Here is a 16,618-nt window from a genome sequence, read left to right as displayed (position 1 = left end):
ATAGGCAGGGAATGATCCCAATCTTTTGGTACCGGTTGAGACCTGGTTTATGACCTAGGATGTGATCTATTCTGGAGAATGTTCCATGGGCACTAGAGAAGAATGTGTATTCTGTTGCTTTGGGATGGAATGTTCTGAATATGTCTGTGAAGTCCATTTGGTCCAGTGTGTCATTTAAAGTCTTTATTTCCTTGTTGGTCTTTTGCTTAGATGATCTGTCCATTTCAGTGAGGGGGGTGTTAAAGTCCCCCACTATTATTGTATTGTTGTCGATGTGTTTCTTTGCTTTTGTTATTAATTGCCTTATATAATTGGCTGCTCCCATGTCAGGGGCATAGATATTTACAATTGTTAGATCTTCTTGTTGGATAGACCCTTTAAGTAGGATATAGTGTCCTTCTTCATCTCTTATTACAGTCTTTGGTTTAAAATCTAATTTGTCTGATATAAGGATTGCCACCCCAGCTTTCTTTTGGTGTCCATTAGCATGGTAAATGGTTTTCCACCCCCTCACTTTCAATCTGGTGGTGTTTTGGGGTCTAAAATGAGTCTCTTGCAGACAGCATATTGATGGGTCTTGTTTTTTAATCCAGTCTGATAGCCTGTGTTTTTTGATTGGTGCATTTAGCCCATTTACATTCAGGGTAACTATTGAAAGATAGGAATTTAGTGCCATTGTATTGCCTGTAAGGTGACTGTTACTGTATATTGTCTGTGTTCCTTTCTGGTCTATGTTGCTTTTAGGGTCTCTCTTTGCTCAGAGGACCCCTTTCAAGATTTCCTATAGGGCTGGTTTTGTGTTTGCAAATTCCTTTAGTTTTTGTTTGTCCTGGAAGCTTTTTATCTCTCCTTCAATTTTCAATGACAGTCTAGCTGGATATAGTATTCTTGGCTGCATATTTTTCTCATTTAGTGCTCTGAATATATCCTGCCAGTCCTTTCTGGCCTGCCAGGTCTCCGTGGATAGGTCTGTTGCCAGTCTAATGTTTCTACCATTGTAGGTTACATATCTCTTCTCCCAAGCTGCTTTCAGGATTTTCTCTTTGTCTATGAGACTCGTAAGTTTTACTATTAGATGTCAGGTGTTGACCTATTTTTATTGATTTTGAGAGGGGTTCTCTGTGCTTCCTGGATTTTGATGCCTGTTTCCTTCCCCAAATTAGGGAAGTTCTCTGCTATAATTTGCTCCAATATACCTTCTGCCCCTCTCTCTCTTTCTTCTTCTTCTGGGATCCCAATTATTCTGATGTTGTTTCTTCTTATGGTATCGCTTATCTCTCAAATTCTGCCCTTGTGATCCAGTCGTTGTTTAGCTCTCTTTTTCTCAGCTTCTTTATTTTCCATCATTTGGTCTTCTATACTACTGATTCTCTCTTCTGCCTCATTTATCCTAGCAGTTAGCGCCCCCATTTTTGATTGCACCTCATTAATAGCCTTTTTGATTTCAACTTGGTTAGATTTTAGTTCTTTTACTTCTCCAGAAAGGGTTTCTCTAATAACTTCCATATTTTTTTCAAGCCCAGCTAGTATGTTTAAAGGGATGATTCTGAACTCTAGATCTGACATCATACTAATGTCCGTATTGAGTAGGTCCCTGGCAGTCGGTACTACCTCTTGTTCTTTTTGTTGAGGTGATTTTTTCCGTCTTGTCATTTTGTTCAGAGGAGAATAGATTAATGAGAGAACAAAATGCTAGCAGAGTAACAATGTCCCCAGAAAATATACTCTAAACAAATCAGAAAAGACCTGAAGCAGTGGAAAAAGAAATGGAAAGAGAGAAAAAAGAAAAAGAAAAAAAAGAAAAAGAAAAAGATAAAGATAAAGATAAAAACAAACAAAACAAAACAACAACAACAACAAAAAAACAGATGTGATCAAATATGTTCAGGCTGGTATATAGATAAGTGCCACACACTAGATTTGGGGTGTATTTTGGTCTTTTAGAAGAAAGTGCCTCCCAAAATTTTAAATAAAGAAAAACTTATATATGTACAAAAAATAAGGGTTGATATGATGAAGGGATGGAATATGACTGTAAAGATGGAAATTATAAAAAATTTTATAAAAGGAATTGATAAGAAGTTGTTTGAAAAAAGAAAGAAGAGGATTTAAAAAAAAAGGAAAAAAAAGGGAGAGAATGTGATCAGGCAGGGGAGTAGAAAACACCATATACTAGAGATTTAGGGTATATTTTAATGTGTTAGAAGAAACTATCTCAAAATTTTAAAGAGAGAACAACTTATATATATATGCCAAAAATACGGGTAACTACTATGAAGGGATAGAATATGACTCTAAAAATGAAAAATAAAAATGTTTTTTAAAAAAAAGGGATTGATAAGATGTTGGTTGAAAAAGGGAAAAAGAAAAATTCAAAAAAAAAAAAGAGAAAAGACTGTTAAAAAAAATTAACTTTGAAAGACTAAAGAATCATGGTGAAAAAGCCATGAATTCTATGTGCAGTAGTCCCCTAGCGCTGGAGTTCTGCCATTCTCATTGATCGGTAAACTTGGTCTTGGCTGGCTGTTCTCGCTGATCTTCTGGAGGAGGGGCCTGTTGCCGTGGTTTCCAAATGTCTGTGCCGGAGGCGGAATTGCCCCGCCCTTGCCCCCTCCCGGCTAAGTAATCTGTTCAGGTTTGCTCTCCAGAGCTTTTGTTCCCTGCGAGCTTTCCGTACAGCTTTGGAGGCGGAGAGTGAAAATGGCAGCCTCCCAATCTCTGCCCCGGAGGAGCCGAGAACTCAGGGCCCCACTCCCCAGTGTGCCCCCAGAGAAAAGCCGTCAGTCACTCCCATCTCCCGGGTCTCCGGCCGCACTCCGTGCTCACCTGGCCTGTGACCGGTGTTTCTATCTCTGGCACCCGACCCCAGGTGGAGTTTCCAAACCCAGCAGATCCCTGCGGTGCACTCCAGCACGGCTCCTCCCGGGGGAGGAAGGTGAGTCTCCCCGGATCTGCTGCTTGTTGAGCCCCTGCTGGAGGAGCAGTGGCCTGACGGTGCCGCGGATCACGGTTTATGGCAACCCTGAGCTGAGAGCCTGCGCCTGAGCTCCATCTCTGCAGCCGGCTTCCCTGCTCCTTTACCTGGGAGCTCTGCCATACTCAGGCACCCCCGGTCTTTCTGTGTCCCCAAGGGTCCTGAGACCACACTGTCCCGGAGGGTTCCACCCCCCGCTTAGCCACCAGAGTGACGTCCCTCAGCAGAGCAGACTTTTAAAAGTTCTGATTTTGTGCTTCGTGGTTCTATCACTTGCCAGAAGCGGCCAACAGAGACCCCTCCCCCACCGTCTATCCTCCCAAATATCGCCTCGGATTCACTTCTCCGCATGTCCTACCTTCCAGAAAGTGGTCGCTTTTCTGATGAGAGAGTTGCTGCTCTTCTTTTCTTCGATCTCCTGTTGAGTTTGTAGGTGTTCAGAATGGTTTGATCCCTATCCAGCTGAATTCCTGAGAGGAGACGAAATCCAGGTCTCCTACTCCTCCGCCATCTTGCTCCACCCCCTAAGGAATTTCTATGACTCATCTACAGCAACAACAAAAAATCAAAGAGCCTGATTAAAAAATGATCAAAGGACTTGAATGGACATATCTCTAAGATGATATACAAATGGCCAATAAGCATACAAAAAGATGATCAACATCACTAATCATCTGAACAAATGAAAACCATACTAATTAGTGTGAAATACCACTTCACACAAGGTAGCATGGTTGTTACCCCTCTCCCGCAAAAATTACAAGTGTTGACAAGGATGTGGAGAAATTGGACCCCTTGTATATTGTTGGTGGGTTTGGAAAATGGTGCAACTGCTATGGAAAATAATATAGAAGTTCCTTAAAATTTTTAAATAAAACTACCATATTATATGTTAATCCCATTTCTGGGTATATATTCCAAAGAATTGAAAGCAGGGTCTTAGATATTTGCATAATCATGCTCATAACAACACTAGTCACAATAGCCAAGAATTGGAAGCAGCCCATATAACCACTGACAGATGAATGGATAGAGCAGAAGTGGTACACTGACACTGCTCAGAATGGCTAGAATCCAAAAGATAAGGAATAATAAGTGTTGGTGAGGATGTGGAGGACAAAACCCTCATGTGCTGTTGGTGGGAAGGAAAATGGGTGCAGCCACTGTGGAAGAGTATGGATGTTCCTCAAAAAATTAAAGATAGAAATACTCTTGGGTTCAGTAATCCTACTACTAGGTATTTACCCAAAGAAAACAAAAGTACTAATTCAAAAAGATATACACATCCCTATACTTATAACAGCATTATTTACAATAGCCAAGGTATGAAAGCAACCCAAGTAGCCATGGATAGATGAATGGATAAAGAAGATGTAAGATATATAAATATACACGTACATACATGTAGCTATATATATACATACATATATATTTATATACATATATACATGTATGGATATATGTACATATATATATATATAGAGAGAGAGAGAGATAGGCAGTGGAATATCACTCAGCCATAAGAAAGAATGAGATCTTGCCATTTTGACAGCATGGATGGACCAGAGGGTACTATGCTAAGTAAAATATCAGACAGAGAAAGACCAATACCACATGATTCCACTCCTATGTGGAATTTAAGAAACAAGACAAAGAAACAAAGAAATGAATAAATAAAAACAGTCTTTTTAAAAAGATCTTATTTATTTATTTGAGAGATAGATTGAGAGAGCACACAAGCGGAGGAGTGGGAGAGGAAGAAGCAGATTCCCTGGTGAGCAAGGAGCCCAATGCGGGGCTCCATCCCAGGACCCTGGGACCATGACCTGAGCTGAAGGCAGACGCTTAACCAACTGAGCCACCCTGATGCCCCTAAATAAAAACACTCTTAAATACAGAGAACAAACTGGGGGTTGCCAGAGGGAAGGTGGGAAGGATGGGTAAAATAGACAAAGGGGATTAAGAGGTACAAATTTCCAGTTATAAAAAGTCATGAAGATGAAGAGTACAGCATAGGGAATATAGTCAATAATATTGTAATAACATTATATGGTAACAGATGGTGACTACATTTACCGTGGTGAGCCCTAAGTGATGCATGGAGTTGCTGAATCAATGTGTTTTATACATGAAACCAATATAATACTGTATGTTAATTATACTTCATTAAAAAAAATGACCAAAACAATATGATATATACACACACTAGAATATTATTCAGCCTTCAAAAGGAAGGAAATCCTGTCATATATTACAACATGTATGAATGTCGAGGATGTTATGTTAAGTGAAATAAGCCAGTTACAAAAAGACAGTGTATTCTCACTTAGATGATGTATCTAAAATAGTAACGTTCACAGAAACAGCAAGTAGACTACTGGCAGTGGGGGAGGGCAATCATTTGTCTAATGCGGATAGAATTTCAGATTTGCAATTCACAATGGGAATATAGTTACCACCACTGAACTACACTTAAAAACTGTTAAGGAGGTAAATTTTACATGTTTTGTGTTTTTGCCACAATAGAAAAAAATACAAAAGAAAAGATGTGTAACTGGGGAAAAACTAGCATTTAGAATGACAAATAAAGGAAAAGAGGTTATATTATCCGAAAATACTCAAGATGGAAGGACAGTATTTTCAATGGAATATCTTCCCACCCAGAGAACTGGAAACTGGTCAATTGCTGGAGGAACGCAAGGGGATACTGGAAGATGGGAGTGGAGTAAATGTCTCTAAGAATTAAAGTTTGCAACAGCATGGCCTCACTTATGTTTTCCTTCCTTTAACATTGACTCATGAACTTGTGTGCACCATTCACTAGCTTATTCAGATACAGAATTACAAACAAAATGATTCCTGCTGGATTTAAACAATTGAACTTATTGCCTTTTAAGAAAATTTTAAAATATTAAAGGGTAAGACGTGGTTTCAGAGGAGTAAGAGAAATAACAGCAAACCACTAAAGAACTCAGCATTTGGCTACTGGTTATCATCTCTTTGCTTTGCTTTCTCACTCATTAGTGAGCTACATTGCTTAAGTATCCGGTTTTTTTGTTGTTGTTGTTGAAGTCTGTACTTCAGTGTTCTGTAAAAACAGAGACATTTTATCCCTCCTTGCTCTGTGTTCCTGCAGACTCTGCATGCAAAGCATGTTTATAATTTATTTGCAATGTGGTAATAGCTATGTTTTGGTTATTAAATGGAAAATTTCCCTTGAAGCATGGCTGTTTTGTAATTCCAGAGAATAACTACGTGGTTATATGCTGAAGAGCTGCATGAATGTGTGATGTATGTGCTGTGATTGTCCTGTGCTTCATATTTGCACTGGGGAGATGTAGAGTCACTGTCTCGCAGTTTGCTAGGACGGCCATAACAAGGTTCCACAGACCGGGGGCGGAAACAACAGATAACATATTTTCTCATAGTTCTGGCAGCTAAAAGTCCAAGCTCAAGATGTCAGCAGGGTTCATTTCTTCTAAGGCTGAGCTCTTTCCTTGGATTGTAAATGGCTGTCTTTTCTCTGTGTCTTCCCATGATCTCTTTGCATCTGTGTCCCAATCACTTCAAGTAGAAGAGATTATAAATCATAAGGACAGCATCATATTGGATAAAGGCTCACACCAACAGCCTCATTTTAACTTAATTACCTCTTCAGAGACCCTTTTCCCCAATACATTCACATACTGAGGTGCTAAGGCTAGGATTTGAATATATGAATATTTTTTTGGAAGATTGGGGGAAGTACAGTTCAATCCATAACATATCCTAATGAATTTTCCACTTTTACACCAGGCTAATGGTTATATTTGGCTGCAAAAGATGGTTTGGGGTGTCTATAACTGAACTTGGAATTATTAATATAAGCTGATAATACTGCAAAAATTAAAAGCTATTGATGGGATGCCTAGGTGGCTCAGTTGGTTAAGCGTCTGCTCAGGTCATGATCCCAGGGTCCTGGGATGGAGTCCTGAGTGGGGCTCCTTACTCAGAGGGGAGCCTGTTTCTCCCTCTGCCTGCCACTCCCCCTGCTTGTGCTCGCTCTCTCTCTCTCTCTGACAAATAAATAAAATCTTAAAAAAAATTAAAGATATCTAAACACCAACTGAACCCACTGATTAATCCAAGACAAAATACAAACTTTTTCAAATAGTTAATACACTTTCTATAGCTTGTTTCATAATGGGTTACACCAATATTAAGAACATTTTCGATGTTATGATGAGAAAGATACTGCACAGAAATGTTTTGTGTTTAAGGTTCAGAAATTTCCACTGCAGACAATAGTACTCAGTTTCCTTTATACACAGGAAATATGACCAATATCTTCCTAGAAACATCTCCATTTTTACAGCTATGGTCAGGCCGCACTAGCCCTATTAGCATCTGCCTGATGTCCAACCACTAAAATGAAGGTCAATATTGTTAGAACCCACATTTATAGGGGCGCCTGGGTGGCTCAGTTGGTTCAGCATCCAACTTTTGAGCTCAGCTCAGGTCTTGATCTCATGGTCTTGAGTTCAAGCCCTGTGTTGGTCTCTACCCCGGGTGTGGAGCCTACCTAAAGAAAAACAACAACAACAAAACAACACTTGCTTATATAACCTAAGAATTGTGCTTATTTTTAGAGTAGCACAGTTCTTTTATCACGTTTGTATTATCAAATATAGAGGAGGTACATGTGAAAAAAGACAGCTGCTAAAAGTCAAATTCTCAGTCTTTATTTCATAAAGTAATTTGATCCCCTCGTCATGTGATTATTTCAACAGTCATTTGGTCCATATTTATGAAGCATCTACTATGTTATACTTCATGTTATTTGTTGGCAGGTTATATAAGTAAAATTTAAATATAAAATACAAATACACAATACAAAGTTAGCAACAACCAATGTAAAAAGTACAGTTTTGGTTTTCAGAAAAAAATAAAAGGGTTCGGTAAATTCCCAGCTGATGGGTGGGTGGTTGTAGTGTGGGAGATGGTGGTAAAGGTAAGAGAATTTAACTGAAGGGGAAAAAAAAGCCTTAAAAAAAACCTGCTTGGGTGCTCGCTTCGGCAGCACATATACTAAAAAAAAACCTGCTTGGGTTTTGAACACCATGCAATGTAGAAAATTACAAAAAAATAGTTTTATGTAAAGCTATTGTTTATGTTATTTATCAATACATATTTATGGTAAATGCATAAAAGGCATGCATGCTAATTGTCTGCACCAATCTCAGATTAGATGTTAACTTTGGGAGAAAGGAAAGAAAAAAAAAAAACAGCTTTAGTAGGATCTGTAAATTTTGTTCATTTTTAAACTTGATGCAAAGGAAGTCTGGGCATAAGTATTAATACATGTTATATATGTGAGGCATTATTTTATTGAATCACTTACTTATTTAATTTTTTAACTATAAGTCCCAAATATGTACTGGGTCATATTTTTATTTTCAGTATCTTTAGTCATTTTGCTTACATGCATTTCATAATAAGCAATTTTTATTTTATACAAGTGGCAATGTATTTTTGTTGCTATAACAGATTGCCCAAAATTTTATCTCTTTATTTTGTGCATGTGTTTGTGCATATGTGTATTATAATTATCTTTTGCTATATGATATATGTTTTCTTTGTTTGCATAGTACATAAGTGCACATCCTTCTTTTGGAAATTTGGAAGCTTAATCAACTTATTAAGATCTTTAGTGGTAACATTTTTATCTATATCTATCTATCTATCTATCTATCTATCATCTATCATCTATCTATCATCTATCTATCATCTATCATCTATCTATCATCTATCTATCTATCTATCTATCATCTATCTATCACCTATCATCATCTATCTCTCTATCATCTATCTATACATCTATCTATCATCTATCTATCTATCTATCATCTATCATTTATCTATCTATATCTATCATCTATCTATCTAACTTGGTTAAAAATTTGTATTGCTTTTATTCTGAGTGAGTTGAGAAACTGCTCAGTGCTTTTGAGCCATTTGTAGATCCTTTTGGTAAATCTTCTGTTTTTGTCATTTGACTATTTTTATATTGAATTGTTAGAGGTTTTCTTAATGAATATTTAAAACTCTTAATATATTAAAGAAGTGAACCCATTTAATCCAGATTTATATGTGATAGTTATTTTGTTTGTACTCAAACAGTTAAAGGATGTTATCACTTGACTCAAGCTCTTCCAATTTATAACCTTTATATCAGGGATCAATGAACGGGTCAAATCTTCCTGCCACCTGCACATGAGCCCATGCCAGCGGGCGGGGGGGCAGTGAGGGAGGGGGAGAGAATCTCAAGTAGACTCCCCTCTGAGCAAGGAGCCTGAGTGGGGCTCAGTCTCACGACCCTGAGATCATGACTTGAGTCAAAGTCAGAAGTCCAAAGCTTAATTGACTGAGTCACTCCCTGCTGAGTGGGGAGCCCGATGCGGGGCTAGGTTCTGGGACTCTGGGATCATGACCTGAGCTGCAGGTGGACACTTACCCAACTGAGCCACCCTGGCGCCCCTCAGTCTTTTTTTTTTTTAATTGAGATAAGTTTAACATATAACATTGTTAACATTGTGTAAGTTTAAAGTATAAAACATATTGATTTGATACATTTATATATTGCAATATGATTACCCTCAGCATTAGTTAACATTTCCATCATATCATATGATTATCATTGCTTTTATGTGGTGAGAAATTTAAAAATCTAGTCTCTCAACTTTAAAATATATAAAACAGCATTGTTAACTATGATCACTCTGCTGTGCATTAGATCTTCATAACTTACTCATTCTCTAACTGCAGGCTTGTACTCTTTGGCCAACATCTCCTCAATTTCCTGAACCCTAGCCCTTCTTAACCACTGTTCTATTCTCTGTTTCTACAAGTTTGACTCCTTTGGATTCCACACAGGGGTGCTATCATGCAGTATTTGTCTTTCTGTCTGGTTTATCTTACCATAAAGTCCACCCATGTTGTTGCAAATGGCAGGATTTCCTTCTTTCTCATAGCTGACTAACAAATTCCATCCTAAATATTTACCACATTTTTTTTTACCCATTCATCTGTTGATGGACACTTAGGTTATTTCCATATCCTGGCTATTGTGAATAATGCTGCAATAAATATGGGAGTGCAATATCTTGTCTTTCCCCCCCCCAGATCTATTGAGATATAATTGATATATAACATTGTATTACTTTAAGGTGTACACATAATGATTACCTAAATGTATATATTTTGAAGCGACTGCAATGAATTTAGTTAATATGCATCACCTCACAGTTATAATCTTTTTCCTATGAGTAGATCTTTTAAGAGATCTTTTAAGTAGATCTTTTAAGATCTACTCACTTAGCAACTGTCAAATATACAATACAGTATTATTAACTATAATCACCATGATGTACATTACTTTATAACTCTTCATTTGTACCTTTTGACCACCTTCACCCACTTCTCCCGTCCCACATGCTCTTTCTCTGGCAACCACCAATTTATTATCTGTTTCTGCAAGTTCAGTTTTTTTGGGTTCTATGTATAAGTAAAATGATACAGTGTTTGTCTTTCACTGTCTGACTTAATTCCTTTGCTTAATGCCCTTAAGTTTCATTCATGTCATTGCAAATGGCAGGATTTCCATCTTTTCTGATGGCTGAATAATATTCCATTATATATCTACCTGTCTATATCATATTTATAATATCTATCTCACATTTTTTTATCCATTCATCTGTTGATGGATAAGTAGTTTGTTTCTATATCTTGGCTGTTGTGAATAATGCTGCAGTAAACAGGGGGGTGCAGACATCCCTTCAAGATAGTGATTTCTCTTCCTTGGATATATACCCCAAAATGAGATTGTTGGATCATATGGTAGTTCTATCTTTGATTTTTTGAGGAATCTCCATATTGTGTTCCATTGTGGCTGATCCACTAATTTACATTTCCACCAACAGGCACAAGTGTTCCCTTTTCTCTAAATCCTCACTAACACTTGTTATGTCTTGACTTTTTTTTTAATTTAAATTAAGCCCTTTTTTTTAAGCCCGAGTGCAGGACTTGAGCTCACAACCTTGAGATCAAGAGCTGAGCTGAGATCAAGAGTCAGATGATTAACCAACTGAGCCACCCAGGCGCTCCTGTTATGTCTTGACTTTTTGATGATAACCATTCTAACAGGCATAAGGTGATACCTTATTATGGAGTTCATTTGCATTACTCTGATGATTAGTGACACTGAACATCTTTTCACTTACTGTTGGCCATCTGCATGTCTTCTTGAAAGAAAATTCTATTCAGATCCTCTGCTCATTTTCTTTGTTTTTGCTTTTGTATTGAGTTATATATATATATTTAATTAAATTATATATATTATTAATTATATATTATTATATAATATATATAATTATATATATAATTACATTATATATATTATTAAATATATAATTAAAAAATATATATATATTTAAGTATTAACCCTTTATCAGATAGATGGCTTGCAAATATTTTCTCTATTTCTGTAGGTTGCTTTTCATTTTGTTGATTATTTCTTTTGCTGTACAGGAGCTTTTAATTTGACGTAGTCTTATTTGTTGGCTTGTGCTTTTGGTGTTATATCCAAAATATTATTTTGTTGACTTGTGCTTTTGGTGTTATATCCAAAATATTATTTTGAAGACCAATGTCAAAGAGATTCTTTCCTATGTTTTCTTCTAGATGTTTTATGTTTTGGGGTCTTATGTTTAAGACTTTTATCCATTTTTAGTTAATTTTTGAGTGGTATAAGTGTCTAATTTTATTTTCTGCATGTGGATATCCAGTTTTCCCTATTACCATTTATTGAACAGACTATCCTTTCCCCATTGCATCTTCTTGGCTACTTTGTCAAATATTAGTACACATTATTGGGGAGATATTTCTGGGCTTTCAGTTCTGTTTGATTGGTCTATGTATCCATTTTATGTTGTAGCATATCATTTAAATTATTACCACTTTATAGTATACTTTGAAATAGGAAGTGTGATACCTCCAGTTTTGTTCTTTCTGAGGATTATTTTGACTATTTGGCTATGCATACGAATTCTAGGATTTTTTTTCTATTTCTTTGAAAAATGCCCATTGGAATTTTAATAGGGATGGATTGGATCTCTAGATGGCTTTGAGTAATACGGACATTTTCACAATATTAATTCTTCCAATCTGTGAACACAGGATATCTTTCCATTTGTTTGTGTCTTCTTCAGTTTATTTCTTTAAATTTGTACAGGTCTTTTACTTTTTGATTAAATTTATTCCTAGTATTTTTAATGTTATTATGCATGGGATTGTATTCTGGATTTCTTTTTCAGATATTTCATTGTTGGTATATAGAAATACAACTAATTTCTGTATGTTAATTTTATATCCTATGACTTTACTGAATTTGTTGATTAGTTCCAACAGTTTTCAGTTAAGTCTTTAGGATTTTCTATATATAAGACCATATGATCTGTAAGTAAAGACAATTTTACTTTTTCCTTTCAGATGTAGATATACTTTCTATTTCTTTCTTTCTTTTTTTTTTGTTTAAGATTTTATTTATTTATTTAAGAGAGAGAGAGAGAACGTGAGCATGAGCCAGGGCAGGGAGGGGCAGAGAGGAAGGGAGAAGCAGACTCCTTACTGAGCAGGGAGCCCGATCTGGGGCTCAGTCCCAGGACCCCGAGATCATGACCTGAGCCGAAGGCAGATGCTTAACCAACAGCCACCCAGGTGCCCCGTCTATTTCTTTATTTTACTTGATTGCTCTAGCTAGTACTTTCAGTAGCTAGTACTTTCAATACTATGTTGAGTGAGAATGGTGAGAATGACACCCTTATATTGTTTCTGATCTTAGAGGAAAAGCTTTCAACCTTTCACCATAGGCTATGATGTTAGCTCTGGGCATGTTGTATATGGCCTTTATTATATGAGATATCTTCTTTCCATACCCAAGTTTTGAGAGTTTTTATTATGGAAGAATGTCGTAATTTGTCACGTGCTTTTTCTGCATCTGTTGAGATGGTCATATAATTTTTAAATTTCATTCTATTAACGTAGTGTATTACATTTATTGATTTGCATATGTTAGACCATCCTTGCATGTCAGGAATAAATCCCACTTGATCTTGCTGTATGATCCTTTTCATGTGCTGTTGATCTTATTTTGCTAATTATTTTGTTGAGAATGTTTCTATCTATATTCATCAGAGTTATTGGTCAGTTTTCATCAGGATAATGCTGGACTCATAAAGTGACTTTGAAAGTGTCTCTCCTGCCCCATTTTTAAGAAAAGTTTAAGAAAGATATGTATTAATTCTTTAATGTTTGGTAGAATTCACCAGTGAAATCATCTGGTCCTGGGCTTTCCTGTGTTGGGAGGCTTTTAATTACTGATATGATATCTTCACTTGCTATTGGTCTGCTCAGATATTCTAATCTTTGGGATTCATTCCTAGTAGAATGAAATTTATCCATTGCTTCTAAGTTATCCAGTTTGCTAGCATATAATTGTTTATAGTAGTCTCATGATTCTTTTACTATTTCTATGCTATCAAAAGCTCAAGTGAGTCTCTTACAGGGAGCATATAGTTGGATCTTCTTTTTTTTTTCCTCCCCAAATACCCACTCTGGATCTCCCCCTCTTCCCCCTCCTCGTCCTCCTCCCTCTCCTCTTCTTTTTCCATCTGGCCACTCTGTGCCTTTTCATTGCATAATTAATCCATTTGCTTTTAGAGTAATTATTGATATGTAAGGACTTCATAATGCCATCTTATTAATGCTTTCTGACTATTTTGTAGTTCCATTGTACTTTTTTTCCTCACCTGCTGCCTACCTTTGTGAATTGGTGATTTTCTGTGGTAGCATGCTCTGATTTCCTTCTCTTTGTTTTTTTGTGAATCTACTATAGTTTTTTGCTTTGTAGTTACTATGAGGCTTACATAAAACATCTTATAGATATGAATCCATTTTATATTGATAGCAACTTAAGATAACATACAGAAATTCTACCCTTTTAGCTTTCCTTTTATGTTTTTAACATCAAAATTTGCCTCTTTTTACATTTTGCATTAAGTAGTTATAGTAGCTATAACTAGGAGGTGCCCATGCACCAGTTGGAGGGGGATCCCCAGGTGAAGTTTTCCCAGCAACTCTTGGCCAGACCTCCTATTGGGGTCTAGAAGGCAGTTAGTAGAATTGGTGTTCCTTTAATGTCCTCTGATATTCTCACCTCTCTCTCTCCCAATCTCCTCCCTTCCCTGAGTCACAGAACTCTTGTTTTAATACTCCAGGTTGTTTGGGAGAGAAGGGTTTCTCCAGCAGTGTCCTATAGGTTGGGTAAGCCAGGCACTCACTTGTCATTCTCCCTTTTCCCTTATGGGAGGGGTCCTAGGTCTCCTTTTTCTCTAAGCTGTGCCACTTTCAGGGAGGAATGATGCTTGTAAATTTCCTCTTACCCACGCCAAGACTTCCAAACTCTTCTGGTTTTTGTTTTTCTTTTGTTTTGTTTTTTGTTTTTGTGCTCCAGTGGAGTACTAGAACTTTTCCTCTAGAACTTCTATAAAGACTCTTGTGTCTGTGAATATATGCCCAAGTCAGCGTTTTCTAGGCACTGTGGCCAAAAGGGATTGGATCCAGTTCACAGGATCCTGCTGGTTCCAAGCCATACTGGGGTCTGTCTGCCTATTATCCAATTCATAGATGAGTGAGACTTCTCCTGAGTCCTTTGGCATATGGTGCTCGATAACACTAGAGCCCAAAGAAGCATTTTTGTTCATGGATAGATGCCAAATTTTACATGTTAAGAGGGGACAAAATGAGGGATTTTTCTGCTATGATGTTGATGTCACTCTGTAACTTTTACAGTTTAATTTTCTCAATTTCGTATTTATTGGCTGATCAAAAGTTTATTAAATGAATTTCTACCTTTGCCAGAGGAAGACTTAAGCTAATTTACATTTCTTATATTTACATATTTTTTTAAGGTAATGATAATTTCAATTGTGGTTTAGCTTTAGTTTTTACTGTTGTAGGATTTCTTTTCCCTTAATGCCCATGTTTCTTGGCCATGCTGCTTCAAAAAATGAAGAAGTAGACCAGAGGAAGTGGTGGGTAGCAAAGCAGAATTTATTGAGCCATAATACAAAACTCTCAGAAAAGAGAGGCAATCCAAGGCGGGTTTCTAAGTCTAGGGGTTTTTATGGGCTTGTAGGTGGCTGTTTTAATTTGACCTAATCCTCCATGCGCCTGTCACCCAATCAGGTTTTTGTTCACGTGCTCATCTACCAATCAAGTAGTTGTTCACGTGGGAAAGGGTGGCGAGCTCCTTCCTAAGATGCTTTTAGGGGTAGTTTCCTCTTAGGGCAGGGCCCTTTGTCCCTGCCTTTCTTTCTTTCCTTTTTTTTTTTTTTTTTAAATACAAGACAATTATAAAAGGTTTGTACAGGGAAATCTTTATTTTTGTTTGTTTGTTTTCTTTTTTTAATTTAAATTCAATTAACATATAATGTATTATTAGTTTCAGAGGTAGAGTTTAGTGATTCACCTGCCTTTCTTCTATCCTCCATTATTACTTCATCATACACAGTTTAATCATAATTATGCAACACTTAGTTTAAACTTCATATTAGATACAATCATAGTCCTAGTGAAGAATCTATAGTTCTATTCATTTCATACAATGTCTTTATCTTTCCTGAATCCTTATTTTTAACTACCCATTAGTTGGCTGGATCTATTTATTCATCAAGTAGTTTATTTTTAGAAAGATATATGTTGTATTCAATAAGTTCCTAAAGTTTTGGTTTTAATTTGCATGAGAACTAAATGGGCATAAGAACTTGCCTCACTCAATGTTTTTCTCAGACAGTGTTGACATTATTCTTTTATTTCCAGCCATCATTGATGTGGCTGTGGCAAAGTCTAAGGTGGGGTTGGCATTCCCCATTGTAAGCAACATACTTTACCTTTATATTGAAAAATAAGAAACTTTACCAAGATGTGCTTTATTTATTCAAAGCTCAGATTTAGTTGTCTTCTTATTTCAGGAAAGTTTTCTTCTATTAATGCTTAGCTGCTTTCTGCCATGAGCTACTCTTCAGGAATACTAATTTTATGCATATCAGAACTTCTTTTCTTTCTTAAGAATCACTTTTTAATTGCTTTGACTTGGTTCGCAGAGTCAATATTACATCATGATATCTCTAACATAGTTTTCCTTTATCAGATATCAGTGGGCATTCTTATATTTCTGTTAAGAATACCGGAGGTATTTTTCACCTTCCTTTTCTGTGTTGAGTGCTGCTAGCTCATTTTTCATTTCTTTATTATGCCTTACCCTTTCAATTTTGTCTGTTATAGGAGTTCTTTTTTCAGTCTAAATTTGTTCCATACTGTGTTTATCCATCTATCTATTGACAGGCTGCTTCCAAACTTTGACACTTATAAATATAGCTGCTACAAACAGGCTTGGGCAGGTTTCTTGTGGACAGCAGTTTTCAAATCAATTTTAAACTCATTTGTGTAAATGCCAAGGAGCAACATTGCTGGATCATAGGATAAGTGTATTTAGTTTCTTCTTTCTTCTTCTTCTTTTTTTTTAAAATGATTTTATCTATTTATTTG

This window comes from Mirounga angustirostris, unplaced genomic scaffold (genome assembly GCF_029215605.1).
Source record: "Mirounga angustirostris isolate CCGP_5_RB_7025 unplaced genomic scaffold, mMirAng1.0.hap1 SCAF_5, whole genome shotgun sequence".
NCBI lineage: Eukaryota > Metazoa > Chordata > Mammalia > Carnivora > Phocidae > Mirounga > Mirounga angustirostris.
This window is presented reverse-complemented; position numbering follows the sequence as displayed.